Source organism: Vulpes vulpes, unplaced genomic scaffold, assembly GCF_048418805.1.
Source record: "Vulpes vulpes isolate BD-2025 unplaced genomic scaffold, VulVul3 Bu000000824, whole genome shotgun sequence".
Lineage (NCBI taxonomy): Eukaryota > Metazoa > Chordata > Mammalia > Carnivora > Canidae > Vulpes > Vulpes vulpes.
In genome coordinates this window covers 92,124-109,044 of record NW_027325712.1, presented here as the reverse complement: position 1 = coordinate 109,044, position 16,921 = coordinate 92,124, and the positions used below count along the sequence as shown (strand labels likewise).

General features: G+C 35.9%; 1 long non-coding RNA gene across 2 annotated transcripts in view; it reads right to left on the bottom strand.

The window, feature by feature from the left end:
* The window catches only part of LOC140596695 (uncharacterized), a 33,563-nt gene extending 18,435 nt beyond the window's left edge, over positions 1 to 15,128 (bottom strand). For both annotated transcript variants that reach the window (XR_011998598.1, XR_011998599.1), the window contains exons 1-2: positions 15,006 to 15,128; positions 7,771 to 7,873 (exon numbers count right to left, since the gene is read on the bottom strand). This is a non-coding gene — a long non-coding RNA (uncharacterized lncRNA). The remainder of the gene's footprint in view (positions 1 to 7,770; positions 7,874 to 15,005) is intronic.
* Between the last annotated feature and the right edge of the window lie 1,793 nt (positions 15,129 to 16,921).

Below are 16,921 nucleotides of genomic sequence, written 5' to 3'. Positions count from 1 at the left end.
TATTACGTCCTGGGAGATCACACTACAGCAAATAAAGTCTTTGTAAATATTCTTCCCTCTTAAAAGTTACTAGATGCTATGTAATAAAATAATTAAAATGTATTCTAATGCTAAGTATTGCCTTTCTTCAAGGTAGATATTATGCATTTTTTCCATAGGCAGAAGCCAATTATGTCTTAATTACTCTCCATGTTATTAAGGATTTTTAAAAATCCCCCTTGGGAAATGAACAAGGGGTGGTGGAAAGTGAGGTGGGCGGGCAGTGGGGGTGACTGGGTGACGGGCACTGAGGGGGACACTTGATGGGATGAGCACTGGGTGTTATGCTATATGTTGGCAAATTGAACTCCATTTAAAAAAATATGTAAATAAAAAAAGAAAAAGAAAAAGAAAAAAAATCCCCTTTGGTCTGATATAAGAGTTATTGGTCATTCATCGTGACTTCATAGTATATCCGAGAATAGTTCTGTGAAGAAGAGTTGTTATGTTGTTATTGACATTACAAATGTATGGATATCTTTTCTTCTAGAAAGATCAGAACAACAACAAAAAAAAAGATCAGAATATGCTACATTCACATATGATTTCACAGTTTATGGTACTGAATCATCCCAATAGTTTTGCCATCACGCATTAGTCAGTTTTTTTTTAGTATGACAGTGGAATAGACATTTTGTCTTCCATTAAGTAAATTGGATTGCTGCAATAAAAATCTAAGTACACATTAGAAATGAAAGTAAAGATCTCTAAGTTACAATCAAGGTCTAAAACCAGGCAATTCACAATCCTACTTGGATTTGCTGTTTTATAATTAATTTCACTGCTTCAGTTTCTTGGTTTATAACCTTGATAATGACCAAATTAATGAGTTATTAACAAATTTGCTCCTCACTTGTCCAGGTAAAGATTGATAAAGTCTAGGAGTAACTGCATTTGATGGACAAATCAAAATTGAAATTAAGAATTATTTTCTCTAATTTTGCTTGCCCTAAAAGCTATGCTACCCATAACATAAACTGACCAAAGATTAGCACTCAGCGCTTCCCTAGATCACATATAAATCTGAGCCTTTCATTTTTGGCTCTCTTTACTAACCATTCAACATAACTGTGAAAGTTAAAAAAAAAAAAAAAAGAATCATTCTTAGCCTATTACTGGAGAGAATTTGATGTCAGTCCACACAAGCAGAACTCTGAGAAAAGGACTCTGGAGTGACTCTAGTACCAGTCACCAGCCTGTATTTCTCTTGATCTTGGTCTTTGAAAGAGTAGATCCTGGCCAAGCCAAGACAATTGATGACAACCTCCCAGCTCTGTGGGTGTTCCCCAAGTAGAATTTCCAACATTCCATACTCAGACCTAGCAAACAAAAGCCAAAAGTATAAATCTATTGTCATGGAATGCCCATTTTCCACTGAGAAATTTGTTAAATTGCTAAAATTGCTCATTAGAATTTGGAAGTCCTCTAAGACCAGTTAGAATTGTCATTTATCTGTTTAAATTCAAGCACCGGAGAGAATGAAATATTACCTAAAGGAGGGTACTTCATGGTGAAAAAGAGAAACTCTGGCATTAGACAAACTTCTAATTCTGATTCTGCTTCTCACTGGCCATTCAATCCTCACTTCAACTCATTGAACCTCAGTCTTCTCATCTCTAAAAGGAGGGCAATCGCGGTCTCTCAATGTCTACATGAGGTTATCTGTGAGAGTTAAATGAGAGAATAGACCTAGAGCAAGGACTCAGTATAGTACCTGGCACATAGGAATGACTCAATAAATACTATTTATCTCTCTCAACACAAATATAAAAATCACTTTGATTTCAACGGTATTAATTGAGCATCGCTATGTACTAAACATCAATCTAAGCACGAGCTACATCAGTGAACACAAGAAAGATCACTACCCCATCGAGTAGGGGGAGATGGGAAATAAACAATGAACATTATAAATTAACTACTATAGAGTTTTAGAAGGGGGATAAACAATGAAGAAGAAAAAAAAAGTAAAAAGAGCAAGGATGACTCAGAGTTGAGTGCTAAGAGCGATAATAGGGTGGTTGTGGTGAACCTGTAAGGTAAGATTTGGTTTACTGAGTTCCTCAGAGTTTAATAATTGTTAAAATTTTATTATTTTTTCCTTTGTAAACAGCACGCAATAAAATAAAAATTCCTTTGTCAGTGTTATTTGGCAGTATGCATTTTTCAAAATCAGAAGTTTCACCCTATGTCATCATCCTTCCTCCTTAAAAATTGCTAGGTTGACAATTGCAGAATCAATTGTTGACAACAGATTATATAATCATCTCTAAAGTTCTGTATAAATCAGCGCTGTCACAGAAAGCCCCTCTCTGTGATTTCATCATAACCTCTCACACGGACTGCTCCCATCCAAATCTAAAGCTGTTTTCTATCAGCGCTGTGAGAGCTCTGAAATATTCACCTGGCAAACAAAACCCTCCTGCTTTCAAAAAAAAAAAAAAAATGTGCCCTCACTGTGTTCCAAAAAGTCTATGGAAATCTACATGTTAAACCAATAAAAACCAGGCGGTAGCATATGGAACATTTTTCCAATTATTTCCTCCCTAAGAAAACTACTTTCTGCAGGTTGAATCTCAGGTGTTTTGGATATTGCAGATTCAATAGCTCTTTAAACTTTTAATTGGTTCATGGGCCAGTTCTGGAATAAATAACAAACCTGAGGAAGACTTACTGACAGTTTTTAAAATAAGTTTTCTGTGGGGAGAAAGAGGATTCCTTAGGTAATAGGACTTACTCCTTTGGATTCTGAAATCAAAAAAATCACAAAGGGTCTAAGAGGATGGTATTTTGAAAATGGATATCTGTTCCAGCTGAGTGTGGAGAAATGCTGGTAAAAATATCTTTTTAGAAAAATAAAATGCATGTATCTACTGTATTTTTCTTCTTCTTCTTTTTATTTTGTTTAATCATTCACTTCTTACTATACCTTCTACTGAAAGGGTTCATGATTCTGAGAAATAAAACGCAGACAAGTTTCCACTAGAAACATTAGCTTCTCTTATCAAAGCAAATATTTTGGAAGTCCAATCCTAACATTTACTTTCAAAGAATACCTTCTAGAAATTACTTCACTTTTTAACTGTTTTTAATTAAACGTCTCATTCATAATTTTTATTTTGTTTATTTATAATATGAATACAAATATTTTCTGTGGAATTACAGAAGAGTAAATGAAAATATGGCTACCTCAACACTCAATGATTTTCCAATGAAGTGCTTCCCTCCGAATATGATGTTTGATCCAGAAATAATAAAGGTTTTATTTGCATAAGCTCTGACACTTGGAATTTTCACAACTTGTATTTACTAAGAATGACTATTCTGGAAAAATGGTTCTTCAAAATTTATATCAGCAACTTTTCCAATTACTCTAATCCATTTCCTGCTTGCATTCTCCTCTTGCCCTCAACCAAACACAAAGCACTACTTAGAAGCAATATAAACACATATGTGTACACGCACACATACGCACACACATGCACACAAGCCGCTTGGTTTCCTGACTGACAACCTTTGGAAAATGATGTGTTTTTGGCCTGAAAATATGCATTAGCAATAAGGTTGGTTACATGTTAGCCAAAAGGGGGGAAAAAAGCGCAAATGTAATGGTAGGAGGTTTTGCTAATGGATCTGAGTGCCACCAAAGAGTTCTTGAAGTTTCCATAGCTTTGGTTTCTGTAATCTTTTTGGAATTTGCTCAGATTCTCTAGAGACCTACAAATACCAATTTAAGAATCATTGTTCCTAAACATTCCATGTAGTCAATAGGGTCAGAAACGTCAGCTTAAGTTTCTAGAAACTAAGTTCCCAATCCAAATTCCACTAATCTCAAAAGAGATCATTGGTTAAATTTTAGCCCTGGGGCTTATGAATAGATTATATTTCTTTTTGAAAATGTACACTTCTGCAGTAATCTATAGTCTGCCATCATGAATGACTCTTTTCAAAACGATGCATTATTTAGAAAAGTCAGATGGATGGCTAGAAGTTTCATCGGAAAGCAGCTGGTCACGCGCAACAATTTCTGTTAATCTGACACACATATAAATGCAAGTCCTTCAAGTGTGCGGAGGGTTCAAATCATTAGAGTAGAGAGTAGGAGTGAAAGAATATGTTCGCTTTCCTTGTCTCATACAGGCAGATATGCTGTTATTCATCCTTCAAAACCAGTATTATTCCCTTAAATAAGGATTCCCAAGGAATTTATTAGTGAATTCCTCCAATGAGAAGCCAACATATCTCTATTTTTTACCACAAATCCCTAGCCTATACAAAAATCCTCATGAAGTTATATGGGATAAAACCATAGCATTTCTTATGAGTATGTTCTCACATTCACACATAAAGCTGTCCAAAAGCCTAATATGGTTTAGTTTCCACAGTGCAGGATCTGCTAATTGGATCTGCCTATGTTTTCCAACTCACAGCATCCTGCAGTGCTAAGTATCTAATATAAACACTCCCCACTGAGACTCCTCATAAACCCAGAATTTTTTTTCCCTCCTTGAAGTAAGCTAGTGAATTTAGATGACCTAAATACTAAAAATAAACTTGTGTTTTAATTCCTTACCCACATAATCCAATCCTGCACGTAGAGTTTAATAACGATTATCCATTTTTTAATCTTCCCCAAAAGACTAATGCAATGTTGCTGCAAAAAGTACAAAGAGAGAAGGGCAGGACAATGTTTTGGCAATCTCAGACATTACCTTCAAGAAATGAGGCCATTTTCTCTTCACAATTTCTTGTGGCTGTTGGTTTACCTTTAATGCTTATTGAAATAAGAATACATACAGGAGAGAATGCAAATTTTTTTAAGATTTTATTTACTTATTTATTTATTGGGGAGAGAGAGAACAAGAGAAAGAAGGCATGAGCTGGGGGAGGGGCAGAGGGAGAGAGAATCTGAAGCAGACTTTGCGCTGAGTACAGAGTCGCATGGTGGTGGGGCAGGGGGCTCACTCCCATGACCCTGGGATCATGACCTGAGCTAAGAACAAGAGTCAGATACTTAACTGACTGAACCACCCAGGTGCCCCAAGAATACAAATCTTAAATGTGTACTGTGATGAAATTTTATAAGGTTATCACACACATTAACCACCTAGATAAAGGTAAAGAACATTACCACCTCCCGGAAACCTTCCTTATGCCCCCCCCCCCCCATCTAATCTTCCTCCATACACAAAAGTAACCACCACATTTACTTCTATCACCATAGATTAGTTTTGTCAGGTTTTTAACTTTATAGGGTGTCATACATTTCGTATGGCTAGGCATTTATCTTTTTTTCCTTGTCATTATGTAATTATGAAATTTACCCATGTTGGGATACCTGGGGGGGGCTCGGTGGGTTAAGCATTCAGCTCAGATCATGATCCCAGGGTCCTGGGATTGAGCCAGATCATCAGGCTTCCTGTTCAGCAGGGAGCCTGCTTCTCCCTCTCCCTCTGCTCCTCACCCTCCCGTGCCCCAATCATGCTCTCTCCGTCTCAAATAAATAAAATATTTAAAATATAAAAGAAATGTATCCATGTTATATACAGCATTTCACTCTTTCATTCTTGTATAGCATTGCATTATATGAGTAGCTTCAATTATGAACTCAATTTCTTTAATAAACAGGAGCTTTGAGATTTTATGTTTCATCTTATGTCAATGTTTTTAAGTTTGTATTTCAAGATTTGTCCATTTTAACTTAAATGGCATTTGCTTATCTTTTCATATCTGTGAATCTATAGTAATATCATCTATATATTCTTTATAGTAGTAAAGGATGTTTGTTTTCTGCTCTCCTTTTCATAATTTGTATTTCTAAAGTGTTCATCAATTCTATAAATCTTTTCAAATAATGACATTTTAATTTGCTGTTTGTTTCTATTTGTTTGATTTCAGGATTTTATTGATTTATGTTCCTAATTACTTATTTTTTCTCTTAGGATTTTTAGCTTTAATTTGCTACGGCTTCTGTTGGACCTTGAGAGGGATGCCTAAATAATTATTTTCTTAGAATTTCTTTGTAGTTAATTTATGCTGTGGTTTTCCTCTCAGCTCTTGTTTAGTTGTATTCCACAAGTTTTAATATTTTTAGCTAAATGAAAATAACATTTTCTAACTGCTGTTATGATTCATCTTTGACTTACATACAATTTAGAAGAGCACACTTTAATTTTCAAACATTTGGAAGATTATCTATTTTTACTCTTGTTATTGATTTCTAGATTAATTCCTTTGTGACCAGACAATAGCCTATGAATATTTTCAAACTTTTGAATTTTGTTATGATTTACTTGATAGCACAGCATATGGTCTAAGTTAGCTAATATCGTTGGGAGATGATTTTCTATGGGTCTCTTGTGTTTCTGTACATCTTTAGAGCAGAGGCCCTGACTCCCCTTATCCTGAATTATATTTTGAAGGATGTTTGTATAACAATCATCTTTGGAAGACAGAGATAGTGTCTCCCCCAGAACAAAAGGCAAGTTTTCTTACAGACTTTGAAGACTGTGTCCCTCTGGACCAGCCAGCAGGCCTGCTTTCTATTCAGTGTGAGAGATAAAGTTTCTAAGCTCATTTGTCTTCTTCTGCAACACAACTCAGTGCATGTACAGATATTACATGACCTTCTTCAAGTCATCCTGTATGAACTGCAGCTTGGAGAACTAACACCAAATATGTCGTTGCTTGTGCAGCTTACTATAAGGTGGGTAATAAAAACTAGTGTCTCTGATTCAGGACCCTCATTTCTTCTGCCAGCCTCCATGAAATCATAGCACACTGACATTTTAGATTAAAAATAAGGTGAAATTGGGATGAAGTCAGCAAGGTGGCAGATCAAGAAGCCCTAGAAATTCCTCTCCGCCCCGCCCCCCCCCGCCTTGAAGACACTGACTCAAAATTATTACATGAACCAATTTCCCTTGTAGGAGATCCAGAAACCAGTTAAGAGGCTCCTAGACCCCAGGTAAGTGCAAAACCAGTCACATCAAAGCTGGTAAGAAAATTCATAGTATTCATTCACCATAGTCCTGCCCGCCAGCTCAGTGTGGCATTGTGGGAGGAAACAAACAAAAAAAAAAAATCCCAGCTTCCAGATTCTCCCTAGGGAGAGGAAAAAAAGATAGAAACATAGATCTAACATTCCAACTTTCTGGTGGGCAGGAGCTGTGCAGTACACTGGTTTGTGTCTTCCCTGTCTCAAAGTGTTGAGCTCTGGACGCTTGGAAAAGTAAGAACCCAGGAGAGTTGAGTGGCATGCCCTTGGTCCAGAGGACCTGCAGTATAGCAGATAGAGGCCAGTGCCATTAGGGAGCCTCTCCCTCAGGCAAACATAAGTCCTTCACTATCAAAAACTATTTTAAGTGTAAATTGATTAAACCCCAATCAGAAGACATAAAGTGACTGAATACATTTTAAAACAAGATGGAAAGAACTATGTGTTGTCTACAAAAGATCCACTTTAGATCGAGGGAGAAACACAGCCTGAAAGTGAAAGGATGGAAAAAGATGTTCCATGCAAATGCTACATGGTAACAACCAAAAAAGAGCATAAATGGCTGTAATTATGTCAGATGAAGTAGATTTTGAGCCAAAATATTACAAGAGAAAATTTATATAATAGACATTATATAATTATAAAAGTATCAGTTGATCATGAAGCTGTATCATTTATAAATATATATTCACCCAACATAAGAGTATCAATATATGAAGCAAACATTGACAGACCTGAAAAGATCATCTGTCTGGATTTTCTGTCTGCTATTGAAAGTGAAGTATTGAAATACTGTTCTCTTATTATTTTATTGTCTGTACACCAAGAGCAACCAACCTAAAAAAGAATATCAAGAAAAAATAACATTTACAAGAGCATCAAAAAGAATAAAATATTTAAAATTAAAATTAAAGAGAAAGATCTATACACTGAAAACTACAAAATATTGCAGAAAGAAATGAAAGAAGACACACTTAAATGAAAGCTATCTTGTGTTTGCTGATTGGAAGACTTATTGTTAAAATGTCTACATATATTCAAAGTGATCTTCAAATTAATGTAATCTGTATCAAAATCCTAATGCATTTTTTGCAGAAATAGAAAAACTACATGGAACTTCAAAACCAAACAATCTTCTGAAATACGAGCAAAGCTGGAAGCCCCATCAAGTACTTCCTGATTTTGCAACATACCACATAGCTACATTAGTTAAAACGGTATGGTACTTGCATAAAAACAGACTTATCAAACAATAGAACAGAACAGAGAGCCCCCAAATAAATGCATGCATACATAATCAAGTAATCTTCAACAGGGTATCAAACTACGAAATAAAGAAAGGATAATCTCTTCAACAAATGGTTTGGGAAAACTGGATAGTGATATGAAAAAGAATAAAACTTGATCCTTACATCATGCATGAAAACTAATTCAAAACAAACTAAAGAATTAAAATGTAAGGCCTGAAATTCTAAAACTCCTAGAAGAAAACATAGGAAAAATGCTTTATGTTAGTCTTGGCAATGATTTCTTTGATATGACGCCAAAAGCACAGGCAACTGAAGCAAAAATTTACAAATGGGACTCTATTACACTAGGAATCTTTTGTATAGCAGAGGAAACAACATAGGGAAAGGTGACCAGTGGAATGGGAGAAAATATTTGCAAATCATGTATCTGATAAGAGGTTAATCTCCAAAATATATAAGGAACACCTACAACTGAAGAGCAAAAAATACAACACAATTTAAAAATGAGCAAGAGATTTATATTGACTTTTCTTCAAAAACATACAAACAACCAAGGGGCATGTGATAAGATGCTCAACACCACTAACCATTAGTGAATTATAAATCAAAGCCATAATGAGATGTCACCACACACCTGTAAGGATGTCCATTATTAAAAAGGAAACAACAGAAAAGAACAAATGTTTATGAGGAGTCAGAGCAATTGATGGTACTGTTGGTGGCAATGTAATATTTTGAAGTCCCCATGGAAAATGGTATGGATGTTCCTCAAAAAAACTACAAATAAACTGATTCTTCATGATCCAGCAATCCTACTTTTTGGTATTTGTTGAAAAGAATTGAATACAAGATCTCAAAGAGATGCTTGCATTCCCATGTTCATTGCCGCACCAAACCCATAGATTCAGAAACAAATATCAATCAGTGGACAAAAAAATAATGAAAATGTGTATATACACATAATGAAATATTATTCAGTCTTTAAAAAGAAGGAAATACTGTCATGAACAACCATATGGATGAGCCTCAACAACATAATACTCTAAGTCAGTCACAGAAGAATAAATTTTGCATGATTCCACTCATATGAGGTGTCTAAAGCAGACAAATGCATGGATGCAGAAAGTAGAATGGTGCTTGCCAGAGGTTGGGGAGATGGAAAAATTGGGAGCTACTGATCAGTGCATATAAAGTTCCAGTTACACAAGATGAAAAAGTTCTAGAGATCTGCTGTACAACAATGTCCCTATAGTTAATATCGTACTATACACTTAAAAAATTGCAAAAAAAAAAAATGCTAAGAGGGTAGATTTCATGTTGTGTGAATTTTATAACAATGATCAATTAATTAATTAATCATGAGAGAAGTTATTGATACAGACAACAATTCAGATGAATCTCTAGGAATGTATTCTGAATAAAAAAATCCTATTCCAAAAGGTGCATACTGTACAATGCTGTTATTTTTTTTAAGATTTTATTTATTTATTCATGAGAGACACAGAGAGAGAGAGACAGAGACACAGGCAGAGGGAGAAGCAAGCTCCCCGTAGGGAGCCCGACGTGAGACTCGATCCCCAGACCTCGGATCACACCTTGAGCCAAAGGCAGACGCTCAACTACTGAGCTACCCAGGCATCCATACAAAGCTGTTTTTATATATTGTTTTTCAAATGACAAAATTTTAGAAATAAAGGAGAGATTGTCAAGGAGTGGTTGTCAAGGTTAGAGACAAAGGGAAGAGAAGGTGGACGTGGTTATAAGAGTACAACAGGAGGCACCTGGATGGTTCAGTGGTTGAGCATCTGCCTTTGGCTCAGGTAGTGATCCCAGGGTCCTGGGATCGAGTCCTGAATCCAGCTCCCCACAGGGAGCCTGCTTCTCCCTCTGCATATATCTCTGCGTCTCTCTGTGTGTCTTTCATGAATGAATAAATATAATCTTAAAAAAAACAACAAAAAAAAAAGAGTACAACAGAAGGCAGTCCTGGGCTGATGGACTGCCCAGTATCCACATTTGTCATAAAGTAGCATAGACCAAAATACATAAACACATACACATGAGTGCAAATAAAACTGGGAAAATCCAAATAATATCAATGAATTGTATTAATTTAAATACCTTGGCTGTAACATTATCCTATAATTTTATAAAATATTATCATTAAATTGGGAAGAATGTAAAAGGAATCTCTGTGTTATTTCTTCCAATTACATGTGACTCTACAATTATTGCAACCAAAAACTCCCGAAAGAAAAAAATGTCAAGTAAAATCTCAGACCCTTTACAATTATTGACAATGTTCAACATACTTTTATACAACGTGTATTACACAGTTTTGGGATTCGATATTTATAAATGTTTTTTAGATCAAGTATGTTAATGGTTCTGTCTCCTAGATCTCTACTGACCTTTTATTTGTCTTTTGTTCTAACAGTTATTAAGACGATTTGCCTGTGATGTAGATTTTTTTATGTTTCTTTTAGCTCAGTCAGGTTTTCCATTTTATATTTTGAGGCAACATTAATAGTTATATGCATTCTTAATATTACTATATCTTCCTATTAAATTAACCTTCTATTATTATAAAATGTTGCCCTTTATATTTTACAATAGTTGCATCATTGGATTTTTTATTATTTTTATATTAATGTAGTTACACTAATTTTCCTATAGACCAACAACCAGCAAAGCAGAGCCGAAGGTCAAATCTGGCACACAGCCTGGTTTTGTATAGCCTGTGACTAAAAAAATGGTTTTATATTTGCAAAGAGCTGCAGCAACAACAACAAAAGAATAATATGCAACAGAGACCATACGTGTTTCACAAAGTTAAAAATATTTACAATATGGGCCATTACAAAAAGCTTCCTAACCACCGCTTTAGATAGTGTTTGCATGATATATCTTGTTCTATCACTTTAGTTTTAGTTTTTCTGTGTCCTTATGCCTAAGGTATGCATCTTACTTTTAATCCAATCTGATATGCATCGTCTTTAATTGATGAATTCAAATTATTTACTTTTAATATAAATATTGATATATTTGAGTTGAAATATATCATCTCGGTATCTTTCAAATCATTCCATCTATTCTTTGATCCATTTTTCCACTTTTTTGCCCTCTATGAGAGCAACCAAGTTTTAGTATTATTTAATATTTCTCCTTCCATTAACATCATTATATTTATATATTTATGTGTTTGTGTATTTATGTATGTATATATGTATTGGTTTGTTTATTTTAGTTGTTAGCTTGGATATTATAATTTGCATTATGAATCTATTGAAGTCTATTTTTTTAAAGTCTATTTTAATTTAGTACTTCTATCCAGTCTCAGACAATACACAAACTATGTTAGCTATATTAGTCTGCTCAGGCTGCCATAATGGACTATCACAGACTAGATGGCTTCAACAACAGAAAAGTATTTTCCCACAGTTTTAGATCTAGAAGTCAAGGGTCAAGATGCCAGCAGTGTTGGTTTCTGACTATGCTTCTCTCCTTGAGTTGCAAAGAGTTGCCTTTTGTGTGTCCTCTCATGGCCTTTGCTCTGTGAGTGCATAGTAAGAAAGAACGTACTAGTGTCCCTCCTCTTCTCATAAGGACACCTGTCCTGTTGGATCAGGTCCCCACCCTTATAATTTTATTCAACTTTAATTATCTCATTAAAGGCTTTATTTCCAAATCCTGCCACATTTCTGTATAGGGCTTCAACATATGAATTCAGAGGGGATACCACTGAGTCTATAACAGACTCTATAATATTTTAACTGCAATTACCCTTCCTCTCAAATTTATGCTACTTTGTCATATATTCTAGTATTAAGCCCCACGTGACATTAGTATTTATTTTTTAATGGACAGTATCCACTTATGGTTATTCCCTTATATTTATCCTTTCTTTTGTTTTCATTTCTTCTCATGATTCAGGTGGGCTTCCATCTGCAGTCATCCTTCTGTCAGAAAAATATCTTTAATATTTCTTCTAATGAATGCTGGTAAACACAAAGTATGGGATATTATTCATATAGCCAAGATTTGGAAACAATCTAAATGCTTACTCATGGATGAATGGATAAAGAAAATGTGGCACATACATACAATGAAATAGTATTGAGCCTTCAAAAAAAAATCCTGCCATTTGTGACACAGATGAAGCTAGAAGACATTATGCTAAATGAAATAAGCTAGTCACAAAAGGACAAATACGGCATGATTCCACTTACATAAGATATTTAAAATTGTCAAACTCATAGATGCAGAGGACAGTGGTGGCTGTCAGGGGATGAAGAATGGGACATGGGAAGTTATTTTTCAACCAGGACAAAGTTTCAGTTACACAGACGAATAAACACTTATTCTTCTGCATAACATAGTACCTATAGTTAACAATACCGTATTGTCAACCTCAAAATTTGTTAAGAGGCTAGATCTCATGTTAAGTGTTCTAACATAGATAGATAGATAGATAGATAGATAGATAGATAGATAGATAGATAGATGATACAATTTTAAAATTCTCTCATAAATAAAAATGTAATTTTACTTCTTTTGGAAGTTGGGTGGGTAACACAAGCAGAAAGAATAGAGAAGGAGCTCTGCCTTATAGAATTGTTTAAAAATCCAACACATTTTAATCTTTGAGTCTCACTGAATAAAGGAATGGTGTGCTTTAGAATTTATCTTTTATTTTGAAAAATAGGGGCGCCTAGGTGGCTCAGCCAGTTTAGCCTCCAACTCTTTATTTCAACTCAGGTCATGATCCCAGGGTTATAAGATTGAGTCCTGCCTTGGGCTCCATGCTGAGCATGGAGTCTCTTAAGATTATTTCTCTCCCTGCCCCTCCCTCAATCTCTACCTCTAATTTTGAAAAAACATTTTTTTCTGAAAATAGAAATAATAGAATAAACAAGGGGTTTTTGTCCCCAAAACTTTGTTTACATTGTTATTCTATAGTGTTTATTTCAAATATTTTTCAGTTGTTCAAAAATTAGTACCATCCTATCCCTGTTTTTTTAATGAAATTTCTATGGCAAGTCTTTAATAAAAATACAGCAGAGAACTCATGGGAGGCATGATAGCATCGCCAGGATGAAGCATCCTATTTCATTTATAAAGATGTGTCTACTATGAAAGTCTCTAGGCACATAGAAAGCACATAATGATTAATAAGTCAAAAGAAAAGCAAAGTCACATTCCTTTTCCATCCCCTGCCATTCTAGAAAGGCCAACAATTCTGCATTTTGCCTATTCCATTTCCATATGTTTTTTCATTCCCTAGAAGTGTATGTTAATCACTAGGGAAAGGGGGTAAAAATAAGCACTAGGAACACTATTTCTGTTTTAATTTAAATACTAAAATTCAACAGTAGCTACTTAAACCGGGGTCATATATCACCAGGATATATTACTGTAAATACTTGTGATTACAAGTACATACTGTCAGAGGATCATACAAAAAGAAGACAGAGGAGATTCCCAGTTAACTAGGGGTTTACACTAAAAAGTTGACAAAGTTACAATTAAACTCTTAGAATCTTTCTGAATCAGAAAATAAAAGGCTCATTTGAAATGTTAAGGAGCCAATTACTTTCGTGTTCATCAACACGTGTCTTCCCTTACAAGCGTCTTCTTAAAATTTCCAGTGCAGTCTCAGTAGGCGAGCTCTATTATTCCAAATAAGGAATAATTGATTCCAATTTGATTGGTCACCTTGCTTTCTAATCTTTACCTTCTATCAAAGAGTTTCTCTTATTAGCAACCTGATAATTTGGTGAATCTAGAAGTCTATTAGATCAGGTGTTTAGAATAATTTGCACTGAAGAAATGGTTTTTAAGTTAAACACTTGAAACTCCTCTTTCAATAAGTTGTGTGTGTGTGTGTGCAGAAGGGGAGAGTGTTGCACAGAAAAAGAAAACATAAGAACAACACTACAAGTGACCATAACCTTAGACTCTCTTTGACTAAGGCCCCTCGAGGTTCAATCGCTTTAGGCTGGATATGAGTGCAACCCTGAGACCAGAAGTTTGCTACTGCTCCTGGCATTTCAAGACCTCGGAGGAATAACATCCTGCAGAGCTGAGACTCGAACCTCTATGGAGGGAGCATCGGTCAGCTGGCCCTGACACCCCTGAGCCAGCAGGATCGAACTCATCCTTGGAGGGCAGAAAAGGCTGGAAACTGGTAGCAACCATTACTGAAACCAAATGCTGAGGGTCCCGGGAGTGGCTCAGTGGTTGAGCATCTGCCTTCAGCTCAGGTTGTGATCCTGGGGTCCTGGGATCGAGTCCCAGATCAGGCTCCCCGCAGGGAGCTTATTTCCTCCTCTGCTATGTCTCTGCCTCTCTCTGTGGGTCTTTCATGAATAAATAAATAAATAAAATTATTTTTAAAAATGCTGGGATGAAGGGCCACTATGAGAGAGAGCAGTCAGGAAGGAGTCTCCTCGATTCCTCCAGACTGCAGGTTAGTGCACCCTTGGGAGAACTTACCCCCGGAGTCCTCTAGGAAAGATAAACTCTAACCTCTAGGCTTAGCAGAATCCCAGTCGCAGGAATCCCAGAGCAAAGAATAGATAGAATCCAGGGATGGGTTTGGAGCTGCAAGACAATGCTTACCAACCAGCACTCTTAGGGAGGTGCTTAATTTCCTAGAGGGCACTGCCATTTGAGATCTAATTAACATATGCATTGAAAAAGTGAATGGGAAGGGGTACCTGGGTGCTCAGTGGTTCAGCTTCTGCCTTTGGCTCAGGTCATGATCTCCAGGTCCTGGGATCGAGTCCTGAAGGGAGCCAGCTTCTCCCTCTGCCTATATCTCTGCGTCTCTCTCTGTGTGTCTCACATGAATAAATAAATAAAATCTTTAAAGAAAAAAAAAAAAAAGCCAGCCAGCCAGAGTGCCTGCAGTAAACACAAAATGTAGAGATCAATGCAGTTCAGTCACAGAGCTGGCTGGGACACAAGCAAATCACAGCTCAAGAGCCAAAAGTGATCAAAGAGGAATTTCATTCTCTGACCTCTTAGATGACATGAAAGTGACTGAAATAAATACTCTTTAGAAACACCCATTAAAGTGCCTTTTGTTCCCAGTCCACTTTTCTCATAGGTTTCTTTCTTAACCCTGCACCCACCCCATCCAAAAGGGAAAAGAAATCTTCCTCTATTCCCAGTCCCTGAGGTTTCTTTCCTCCTCCTTCCCACTGTGTCATTAATTATAATTATATAATTTGGGCATTCATTATAATTAATTATCAACTCGATTCTTTCCCTCTAACACATTACTATTCCCCTTGTGATCAATTGATTGCACTAATGATCTCAGTTCTTCACCCTTTCTGTATTTATGGTCTTTGGCACAAAACTCTATAGCCCCCACTACCTGCACACAGGTCGTGGCCATGGGATTTGTTTTGGCTACTGAAATTTTGGAAAGTGGGACCCAAGGGCTTGCCAAAGCATTTGCCCAACTGGATTTGCTCTCATTCTTTCTCTTTGACACCACCATAGGACTATGCCTGGGCTAGCCTGCTGGAGGGTGAGAAATACTTGGTCAAGAGATTTCTGCTATCCTAACTGGTTGCCAGTCTACATCAGACTTGTACATAAACCCACTCAAGATCAAAAATAGCCCCACCAAGCCCAGATGAAATCTCTGATCCTTTATTGGTGGGTTAAATAAACTATTATTACACTAAGTTCCTGAGATTTGAGGTGATTTGTTACACAGCATTATCATGGCAGCAGGTAATCATTATACACTTTAACAGGAGCAAAATAGGGTTGGCAATTCTACTATTCACTTTGATTGTTTGAGGAAAGAAGAAATTGGGTGAAAATTTATTCATTAGTAGCATCCTCTGGTGCATTTCAATGAAATTAAAACACACAGACAAAGACAAGGACTAATTCCAAAGTAAAACAGAAGATGAGTAGCCTGTTTACAAGAAAAATAAGATTACTATCAATACTTAGAGCTGATTCAGAGTTACTCCATTTTTAAAAAACTTCAAATAATATAGTCAAACTTTTCATTACAATTTCCTAAAAATCTTCTTTTTTTTAAATTAATTTTTATTGGTGTTCAATTTACCAACATACAGAAAAACACACAGTGCTCATCCCATCAAGTGTCCACCTCAGTGCCCGTCACCCATTCCCCTCCAACACCCGCCCTCCTCCCCTTCCACCACCCCTAGTTCGTTTCCCCGAGTTAGGAGTCTTTATGTTCTGTCTCCCTTCCTGATATTTCCCAACATTTCTTTTCCCTTCCTTTATATTCCCTTTCACTATTATTCATATTCCCCAAATGAATGAGAACATACACGTTTGTCCTCTCCGAAAATCTTCTAAATCTAACAAAAAATGATAAAAAAGCAAAGATGTACTCCAGAATTTCCTTTTTAAAATTTTGACCAGATTTTGAAATACTTTTTGTTCATTCATTCCCTTATTCAGAATTATCCATTGCTCTCAAAGACCTTTTCATGCCCTTCTAAAGAGATTGAATGAATGAAAGATGTAAATCATATTAATAAAAAAAAACCCTATATTTTTACTCTGATCAGTCTCCAAGAAAAGCTTTGGATAAGTTAAAGAAAAAAAATCACTATGGTCTGTCTGGAATCTTTCT